The sequence below is a fragment of the Neophocaena asiaeorientalis genome, unplaced genomic scaffold, assembly GCF_003031525.2.
Source record: "Neophocaena asiaeorientalis asiaeorientalis breed wild unplaced genomic scaffold, Neophocaena_asiaeorientalis_V1.1 scaffold45, whole genome shotgun sequence".
Lineage (NCBI taxonomy): Eukaryota > Metazoa > Chordata > Mammalia > Artiodactyla > Phocoenidae > Neophocaena > Neophocaena asiaeorientalis.
In genome coordinates, this window is record NW_020174642.1 from 1 (window position 1) to 10823 (window position 10823).

Here is a 10823-nt window from a genome sequence, read left to right on the forward strand (position 1 = left end):
AAAAAAAAAAAAAAAAAACAAATGCTTCCTAGGGTGAGAAATATTCCCTAGTGGTTTTCTCTTCCCATTAAGTGAGGATATATCTGACCAGTTGATGAAGAATAGAGCACGTGGAACACAAAGAAAGGACAACCACTCTCAATTTCTACCTGCCCCTGGGCTGATGAGGGAACCCGTATCAGAGTAGAGGGACCTGCTGCCACCCAGCTATAGCTTTGGTGATGATTCCTTCATCACCTGACTTTACACCTGCTGTCCCCCAAACTCAGGACTCAGCTGCAATTGAGAAGGGGCAAAACAAACTCCTCTGCCTTGTATTCCTCTACTTTCAAGTGATCAAGTTTCAAATGTGTTGAAGGTTCCTACTCACCAGCTTTGACCATCAAATAAGCAAAATGAATGAGTTTTGGAAGTGCTTCATTGCCAATTTAGCCAAAAATATAGACGTTAACAATATTACCTTCAGTTATCTACAATAATGGTATGTAACAAACCACTCAAACCCAGTAATAATAAGCACTTATTTTGCTTAGGAGTTTTTGTTGTTGGTTCAGGTTGGGTTCAGCTGAGAAGTTTTGGCTTCAGCTGGGTGTATTCTCAAGTTTGGGAGTAGATGGTTGTTGGCTGATCTAGGATGGCCTCAGCTGGGATGTCTGGAACAACTCGACTCTGCTCTATACATCTCATCTTACAGCAGGCCAGCCAGGCATCTTCTCAGGGTGATCACAGAAGAGCAAGAGAACAAGCAAAAACATGCAAGCACTTAACCTCTGCTTGGGGGGTCACATTTGTTAACATGCCATCGTCCAAGGCAAATCACATGCTGAGCCCAGAGCATAAGGATGGAATAGAACAAACACCCAACCCAGAGCAAAGCAAAGGGAGTGGGTACAGGGAGGGATGTGGAATGGAGAACAACCATTAATGCATTCACTCTACTGGACTCCTTGAATGCCAGTTTGTCTACTGTTTGAATCAAGGGAATCCTGAGTAGGATGGTTACTTTATAACATGCCTAATCCTTCATTTAGGGCCCCCAAATCTAGAACTACTCATTCAAATAAGAGTATCTAGGCAACTAACCTCAAAACAGTTGAAATTGAGTCTCTGAATAATTATGATTATAAACAGATGAAATTTAACTACTAATATGTAAACAAAATTGGCTCATATCTCAGTAACACATGAAACTATGGTAAGTCTATCTTTGTTCTAATGTACAATGCAATGCAATATTTTTCACAACGCAAGACGATACAAGATTATTCTCTAACGAAACAGTACATCCTGGAGAATGGTTAAAATCATGATTGTGCCTTAAGGCAGACATATACAAGCTAGATGTAAGTAAAGAAATGAGATTCCCTAAAATTACAATCCTTAGAAATGCAGTACAAAAATCATCAGTGTTCTAAATAAGAGTGTGCAAAAATAAATTGGAAATCAAAGATATATTTCCTCAAATCAGTCATTAGAAATGTATCACCCATTCATTTAAGATAAGTATATCAAGAATTCTCATTATTATATCTGCATTGAGTGCTTTTGAAGGCAATTCTAACCCTACCTTCAAGATGCTTGACATTTGAAGCAGAACACTTAGCTCTAGGTGCTTTGTTGTTGCATAGATTTGTTTGAGATCAAACTTTGGAAAGTTGAATATGATTTAAATATTAAGTGAATTTTTGAGTTATAATTTAGAGTGAATTTCCCACTTCCATTTGCTGAAATGGGAACCCCAAATTGCTTGAGATGGCTTCAGTGTTTTTTAAGTAGAAAATAATGGAGTAAAACAAATTCGTAACATTAATGTTCTTGCAGTAAATTCAGTAGTAACTTTTCTTGATCATTGGCATAATTCTTAATCTAATCATCTGATTTGGATGTTTGGTCAGATGAAATTCTGGCTGGTAGGACCACAACTCATAGAGATAGTTGAAATGAAAATTGATTAGATTTGTATCTCTCTTAATATTTCTCTCCTCTATGATCCAAAAAGTAAAGTCATGATAATGATAGTCACTTCCAAGCAAAAGGACTTTGAATAAAACAATTCTTCTATCAGGGCAGCAGAATTATATCCCATTCCTGGCCTTAGTCTTTTCTGGCTAGTTATCTGTGAAGTTTCTCTTCTTTTTCTTAATCCACTTTTTTTTTTTTTTTTTATCTCTGAGCCAGAATAGAACTCTTTCTGTAAGAAACTGCTGCACTACCAATTTTAACTCTCATTTTATTTTATTTCTTGAGACTTAAATATGGAAGCAGATCACATAATATGGTGTGATAAGAGTCCTAACAGCAGTAGGCACTCTTTCATCCAATTTCTCTTGTTATCAGCACATGGGTTGTTTTAGACATTCGGTTCAGCTGAGGTGCTTTCAGGGGCCATAGGGGCAAAGTCTCCTCATCCACAGAAAATCTTATGCAACACTAGGAGCATAAAGTCTTTTCAGCAATCCTCAAAGGGAAAATGGAAAAATTCAACCAAGTAGCTTTCTTTTGTACAGCTGAGACATCCCCTGCCTTCCCTCAATTTCCAGTCCCAGCAGTCATATGGAATGAACAAAATTACAAAAGTAGCGTTTTATAAGAGAAGGTCTATTTCTTCCAAAACCTAATATTAGTGCAATTTGAAGAGGCATTCAAATAAAGATAAGGAACCAACACCATTGGAATTTTATGGAAAAGTATCAGGAAATAAAAAGGCAGATTTATGTCTTCCGATTCTTGAACAAAAAAAAAGATTCAACTAATAGCTAAAATGTACCAGAATAATGAAAATAGAAAATTTTATTTTCTGACCTTTGCTTCCACTGCCAAACACCAGTGAAAGTGATTTGTTAACTGTTGTTTCTACATCTTGCCAAGGCTTCTCTATAATAACCTGTCTCAGTAACGCTGCTGAAATTGCTCTCTTGAAGATCACCATGACTGCTTTACATTTTTTCCTTATTTTATTATAAAGTATAGCACACAAACAGAAAAATGCATGAAACAAAAACAAGCATCAATAATTTATCACAAAGAACACACTTGTGTACCACTTTCCAGAGCCGGAAATTGAACATTGCCAACATCCCAGAAGCATTCCCTCCTGCTTCTTCTCAATCACGAAGTCTCCCCTCTCCCCAGAGATGTTCTTTATCCTTATGCCTAACACTGGAGTTTAGTTTTCCCTGTTTTTCAGGTTTTTATCAATGGAATCATGTTTCTGCCTTATTACGAATTGTGTCTGACTTACATCATTCAACATTCTGGTGATGAGATCCACCCATGCCATCGCATGCAACAGCAGTTCATTTATTTTTGTTGTACAGGTATTTGCTTTGTATGACTATTCCACCATTTTATTTACCCATATTACTATTGATGTATGTTTATGTTGTTTCCAATTTCAACTATAACAAATATTGTTGTTGTGAGAATTCTTATTTTTTTTCTTTTCCATTATAGTTTATTACAAGATACTGAATAGTTCCCTGTGCTATACAGTGGACCTTGTTGTTTACCTATTTTATATATAATAATGTGTATATGTTAATCCCAAACTCTAATTTATCCCTCTCCACCCCTTTCCCCTTTGGTAACCATAAGTTTGTTTTCTATGTCTGTGAGCCTGTTTCTGTTTTGTAAATAAGTTGCTATAAACATTCTTATAGTCTCTTAATGCACACATGCACACGTGTCTGTTGGATAGCTAGGAGTAAAATTTCAAGAGCATGGAGTATACATATATTAACACTAATAGATAATCAGCAATTGTACCAATGTCTACTTTCACCAGCAGTAGATGAAAGTTCTTTTTGTTCCAGGGTCTCTCCAATATTTGGTGTTGTCAGTCATTGTAGCTTTAGCCACTTTGGTGTATACATTATACCTCACTGTATGCTTAATTGGCAATTTCCTAATAAATAATAAAGCAAAGCACTTTTTTGTATATTTTTATTGGCCATTGGATATCTTCTTTCGTAAAATGCCTGTTCAACACTCTTGATTTTTTTCTATTAAGTCGTGTTTTCTTTATTGATTTCTGATGGTTCTTTATATAATTTAATACAAGCTTTTTGTCAGTTACTTAAGCAAATATCTTCTGTCACTCTTTTTCCTTGTTGCTTTTTTCTTAATTTTTAAAAAATTTTTATTTGTTTATTTATTTTTGGCTACATTGCATCTTCATTGCTGCACACGGGCTTTCTCTACTTGCAGCAAGCGGAGGCTACTCTTGGTTGCAGTGCACAGGCTTCTCACTGTGGTGGCTTCTCTTGTTGCAGAGCACGGACTCTAGGCGTGCGGTCTTCAGTATTTGTGGCATGTGGCCTCAGTAGTTGTGACTCACAGGCTCTAGAGCACAGGCTCAGTAGTTGTGGCACACAGGCTTAGTTGCTCTGCAGCATGTGGGATCTTCCTGGACCAGGGCTCGAACCCATGTCTACTGCATTGGCAGGTGGATTCTTAACACTGCACCACCAGGGAAGTCCACCACTCTTGTTTTTTTAGTTTCTCCATGAAATATCTTAATTTTGATATCACTATAGTCCTGCCTTTCCTAGAGTTTCAAGTAAATGAAATAATAGATTGTGTAGTCAGTTGTGTTGACTTCTTTCACTTAACGTAATATTTTTGAGATCTATTCATGTTCCATGCATTAATATTTTACTACTTTTTATTTCTAAATAATATTCCATAGTACAGAAATACCACAATTTTTTTATTGTTTGTTTATGCATTCACCATTTGATGGCCCTTTAGGTTGTTTCCACTTTTAAGTGTCTATGAACAGTACTGCTCTGTACATTCTTGACATAAAATGTGCACAAATGTTTCCCTTTCTCTTGGTTAAATAACTAGTAGTGGGATTTCTGGGTCATATGTTAAGTGAGTATTTCACTTTATAAGATAGTGCCATATTGTTTTCCAAAGTAGTTGTGACAGTTTTGCATTCCCACTAACAACATTATCCCACATTCTCCCCAACCCTTGGTATTGTCAGTTGTTTTAACTTCAGTCATTCTAATAATGTGTGATAATATCTCATTTGATGTTTCATTTTGTATTTCCCTGATAACCAAGGATGTTATGCCTTTTTTTCATGCACTTATTGGCTCTTTTCATTTGTGAAGTATCTGTTCAAACCTTTGTACACTTTTAAATTAGACTGCTTTCTAACTATTGGATAGTAAGATACACACTCTTTGTCAGATACATGTTTTGGAAATATTTATGCTGTTGACTTTTAAATTTCTTTTGATATAATATGTGTATTTAAGGATCTATATTAACCTTTAGACACAGCTTTAGCTGAATCCCACAATATTTTTAAGTAGTATTTTTACTTCATTCACCTCAAAATATTTATTATTTTCCATTATGAAATCTTCTTTGACCCATAGGTCAATTGGAGTGTATTCATTTCCAAAAGTTAAGATTTTCCAGTTAACTTTTTGTTATAGATTCATAGTTTAATTTTTTTGTATTCAGTGAAATTTTCCACATAATTTTAATCTTGAAATTTGTTGAAATTTGCTTTATGACCTTGCATATGATCAATTTATGTAAATGTTTCATGTGTGCTTAAAAATAATATATATTTTGTAGTTGTTGGCTATAGTTTCTATATCTCTAATTTGGTAGTATTCATGTTTTTCAGGATCTTATATTTCTTTACTGGTTTTCTTGTCGGCTTGCTCAAATATTTTTTTTTTGAGAAAAACATTTTACAATTTTCTGTTAAGATTTGGAATTTTTCCAGGTTGGGGAATTGAATATTTATTGTTTTGAACACTCCATCTTTATTCTTTATCTTGTTTTTGCCCACAAATGCATATTGCCTGGTATGTAATCGAGTATGTATGCAAGCTTTCTTTTTGTTAGAGTTTACATGATATGCCTTCTCTCATTTTTTATTCACTTTTAATCTTATACTTTTGATGCATTTCTTATAAGCTACATATAATTAACTTTTTTAACACATTTGACAAACTTTGTGTTCTAACTGGAGAATTCGTTCATTTACAGTTCCTATAATAAGTGATATATTTGGGTGTATATCTACTATCATACTCAGCCCCTTCTATTTGTCTCATTAATTCTTCATTTTTTTTTCTTCATTTTTTGGATAAAGTATTTTTATATTCCATTATTTTTCTCACTATTATCTTCATAGTAATATCTGCCTTACAATTCTTTTGGCGGCTTCCTTAAAGGTGACAGTACTCATCTTCCAGCTCTCAAGGTCTAATGTACTTGGCACTTTTTCTCTTTTCCAGGTCAGTGCAGAGAACTTGGAAGATTTTAACTTCACTCATTCCCCTCCCACTTGTATGATATGGTCCTATTTTCTAATGGGGCTCTACTATTATTTTTAACATAGTCATTATTCATTTAAACCTGTTCATCTGTTCCTCATTTTCAATGTACTTTATTTCTTCCTGTAGCTCAACTTTTGAGCTTGAATAATGTTCCTTCTCTCTTTGGTGTAGATTACAAGTGATAAATTCTCCTAGCTTTTACTTATCTGAAAACGCTGTTTATCTATTTTTGGAAGGTATTTTCACTGAGTATAGAATTCTCCGCAGCAGTTATTTACTATGAACACTTTAAAGATAACATTTCATTACCTTCTAGCTTTCATTGTTTCTCTTCTAAAGTCAGCTTGTCACTCTAATAGTTGTTCCCTTGAAAGTAGTTTGCCTTTTTCTCCTCTGGATGCTTTTATTATTTTTTCTTTGTTTTTGGTTTTCAGATGTTATATTATGACAAGACTACCTTGGTTTGTTTGTTATTCTCCTGCTTGGGGTCCATAAAGATGATTGATTTTGTGACAATATATTTTGCTAACTTTAGAAAATTCTCAGATTCGCTCCCTATCACACACTGCTTCTGGCCCATTATCTCTCTTCAGTGCCCCAGGGGCTCCAAATCAGTTTTTTCACAGTGTTGTTTACACTCTGTATTTCCTAATTTTAACTTTCCATACTACACTTTGTGTTTTGCAGTGGTAAATTTTTTTATGTGATTCATTTCCATATGGAATTGCTTTTAATTCAATTTTAGGAATTGAGAAAATTCAGAGTGTGACTTCAGTCCCTTCAAGGACTGGCTGAGTTCCAATTCACCTCAACTCCCCAGGCTTAATCATTTGGGTTCTCAACCCAAAATAAGAAAAGTTACCCTGTCCCACCAGAAACTCCTGGAATTTAATCTTCTTGTCCCTAGCTACAGATTTTTTAAAATTTCTGCCCAGTATCTCAACTTCTCAATGATCTCTTCCAGATTTAGCAGATGCCAAAAAATCATCCGTAAATGCCAGGCTCACCTTTCTGAGTGAGTCAGCCCAGTTGTTTCTCTAATGATTTTAAACAGATAAACCATTTTTTTAAACATTGTGTTGATATTTTCTATTTGTTCTTAGTGGGAGGCTTAATCCAACTTACCCTGTTCATCATTACTGGAGAACAATAACTTATTTGTCTTAAAATTCAATATCCCTTCTTGAATCATCACTCTGCTCTAACCCTCTGAAGCATTCAAATCTATTGCTTAATTTCTTATGATTTTCTTTTCACCTTCCTCAAACTATGCATTTCTAACTTATCTATATAACCCTTATATTGCTACACATACTCTATACTCCTTCCTCATTTATCTTCCAGGACTTTGTTTTCCCTTTATACATATTCTTTTCTATATGCGTCTGTCAGGACAAATACCCCTTCAGTAAGTTTATCTATTCCTACAGCTGCAGCTAGCTGAATGATTTCACATTATCCTCTCCAATCCTAAAATACCATTTATGCTTCTGTCTCATATTTTTAACTTCATAGAGGACATCTCCATTTAGATGTCCAGTCTTCATGTTCCGTTAAACATGTCTGTCACCTCCCTCCCAGCTAACTATTTTGAAAGGGTCTGGGATACCAGAAAGAAGGAAAAAAAGAGTAGAAAGAAATATACATGCCAAAAGAGCCATATTCAACTATATGTAGATTTCATGAATTCAGAAAATAAATGTTAGAGAAGTAAAAATGATTCAAAGTTTTCTTGCCTGGAAGATATATAAAAGTACCTCCATTTGATATTAATTAGTTAACTGGGAAAAAGCTGTTTTGGGGAGATAGGTGCTATGCTTGTTTTTCTTCACTCATCTCTCACTCCCATCCCACACCTTCACCACCACCTCCATTAGAAATATATTCTGAATAATGTTTTCATAGTATTCTTCCTAAAACACAATATTTCTCACATCACTCCAAATATTAGAAATCAAGAGTGTCATCTGTTATCTTCTGTGCCAACTCCAAACAACTCTGCCTAATTTTCAAAACTGTTTATAGTGTTTTTATTCTACCTAGCCATTATTTCTCATAATGCAATCTCTGCTCCAATCAATAAACTTCTGCAAAATATTTAATTTTCCTTCCTACTTTCCAATTGTTCTTTATGCTGATCTCAAGCCTGAAAGGTTTTCTCTGCTGCCTTACACTCTTATTAGTCTTAATAGTTCTTCAAAGTTCAATTCAAGCCCCACCTCTGCCACAAAGCCCTCTGAAACTATATCAGCTCATGCTGCTCCCAGCATTCTCTCAAAAACCTATTCCATGGGGATAACATCAGCAAAATGAAGGCATAAGAATTTCTAGTTCTTGTCCACCCCAAACACATCAAATTGAACAACTATTCCCATGCCAGAAAATACCTTCACAAGAGCCAAGGATTCCGGGTGAGGGATTATAGCACCGAGTGAAACACAGAAATAAGAAAGGACACATTGAGGAGGGTAGGAGAGATAGATTCACATGACCCTCATTACACCTCCCCCAAGACCGGACAGCCCAACATGAACAGAGAGAAGGAGAGTGAAGTGAATGTCAGCCTTCACCTCAAACCCGAGAGCCTGCTGACCCCATCATCAGGCTAACTCCTGCAGCCCTGGTGACTCCTTGCAGGCTCCCCCAAACCCAGACCAATCCCTGATATACCCCAGTGCCAGCTGGCTCCCATGGCCCCAAGCAGCTCCTGGGGCACCAGGCTCCCAATCAGCCCCTGCAAACCTGCACTTCAGGTGGGCACCCACAAACCCAGGCTTCTGTCTGGGCCAAGGACCAGGCCAGCTACAGTGGAGTGAGGCTTTTGACTCACTCCAGCACCAGGCCCTCCCTGTGGCCCCAACCTCTATGCCCACTCCCATGGTCCCAGGCTTCAGGCTGGTTCCGGTGGCCCCAATGTCTAGGATGGCTCCCTCAAAACCAGGTTCCCAGTCAGAAATGGACTGGCGTCCTACCCAGACTCTAGGTCCACCCCAGGTGTCAACTGATCTTTGACAAAAGAGCAAAGACAGTATAATGGAGCAAAAATAGTCTCTTCAACAAACAGTGCTGGAACAACTGGATATCCATGTGCAAAAAAAACCTAAACATAAACCTCATACCCGACACCCTTCACAAAAATTATCTCAAAATGGATCACTGATCTAAATATAAACACAAAACTATAAGACTCCTAGAAGATAACATGGGAGAAAATCTTGATGACCTTGGCTATGACAATGACTTTTTAGATGTAACATCATAGACACAATTCATGAAAGGAATAAAATTGATAAGCTGGACTCCATTAAAATTAAAAACTTCTGTTCTCTGAAAGACAACGTCAAGAGAATAAGAAAAGTGAGAGAGTCCCAAAAGATTCCAAAAACTGGGAGAAAATATTTGCAAAAGATACATCTGATAAAACACAGTTATGCTAAATATACAAAAAAATTTTAAAACTCAGTGAAAAGAAAATGAACTACCCAATTAAAAAATGGGAAAAAGACCTGAAGAGATACCTCACCAAAGAAGATACACAGATGGCAAATAAGTGTAGGAAAGGATGTTCAATATCACATCATTATAGAATTGTGAATTAAAACAACAGTGTGATACTACTAAACACATAGTAGAAGGCCCAAAATCAAAGATAGTGACAACACCAAGTGTTGACAAGGATGTAGAGCAACAGGAACCCTAATTTATTGCTGGTTGGTGGAAATGCAAAATCATACAGCCACTTTGACAGTTTGATGGTTTCTTACAAAACTAAACATACTCTTATTAAATGATCCAGCAATTGTGCTTCTTGGCATTTACTCAAATGAACTAAAAACTTATGTCCACACAAAAACCTGCACACAGATTTTTATAGTAACTTTGTTCAAAATTTCCAAAATGTAGATGCAACCAAGATGTCTTCCTTTTTTTTTTTTTTTTTTTTTTTTTTTTTGTGGTACACAAACCTCTCACTGTTGTGGCCTCTCCTATCGTGGAGCACAGGCTCCAGGCACACAGGCTCAGCGACCATGGCTCACAGGCCCAGCCGCTCCATGGCATGTGGGATCTTCCTGGACAGGGGCACGAACCTGTGTCCCCTGCATGGGCAGGTGGACTCTCAACCACTGCGCCACCAGGGAAGCCCCCAAGATGTCTTTCAATGGGTGAATGGATACATAAAGTGTGGTACATCCAGGCAACAGAATAATATTCAGTGCTAAAAAAGAAATGAACTAACAAGTCATGAAAATACATGGATGAAACTTAAATTCATATTACTAAATGAAAGAAGTTAAATTGTAAAGGCTACATACTGTATGATTCCAAGTATATGACATTCTAGAAAAGGCAAATAAAACAATAAAATATCAGTGGTTACCAGAGGCTGGGCAGAAGGAGGGATGAATAGGCAGAGCACTGGGGAGATTTAGGACAGCAAAACTATTCTGTATGTGATACTACAACTGTGGATAAATGTCATTGTACATTTGTCAAAACCTATAGAATGTACACCAC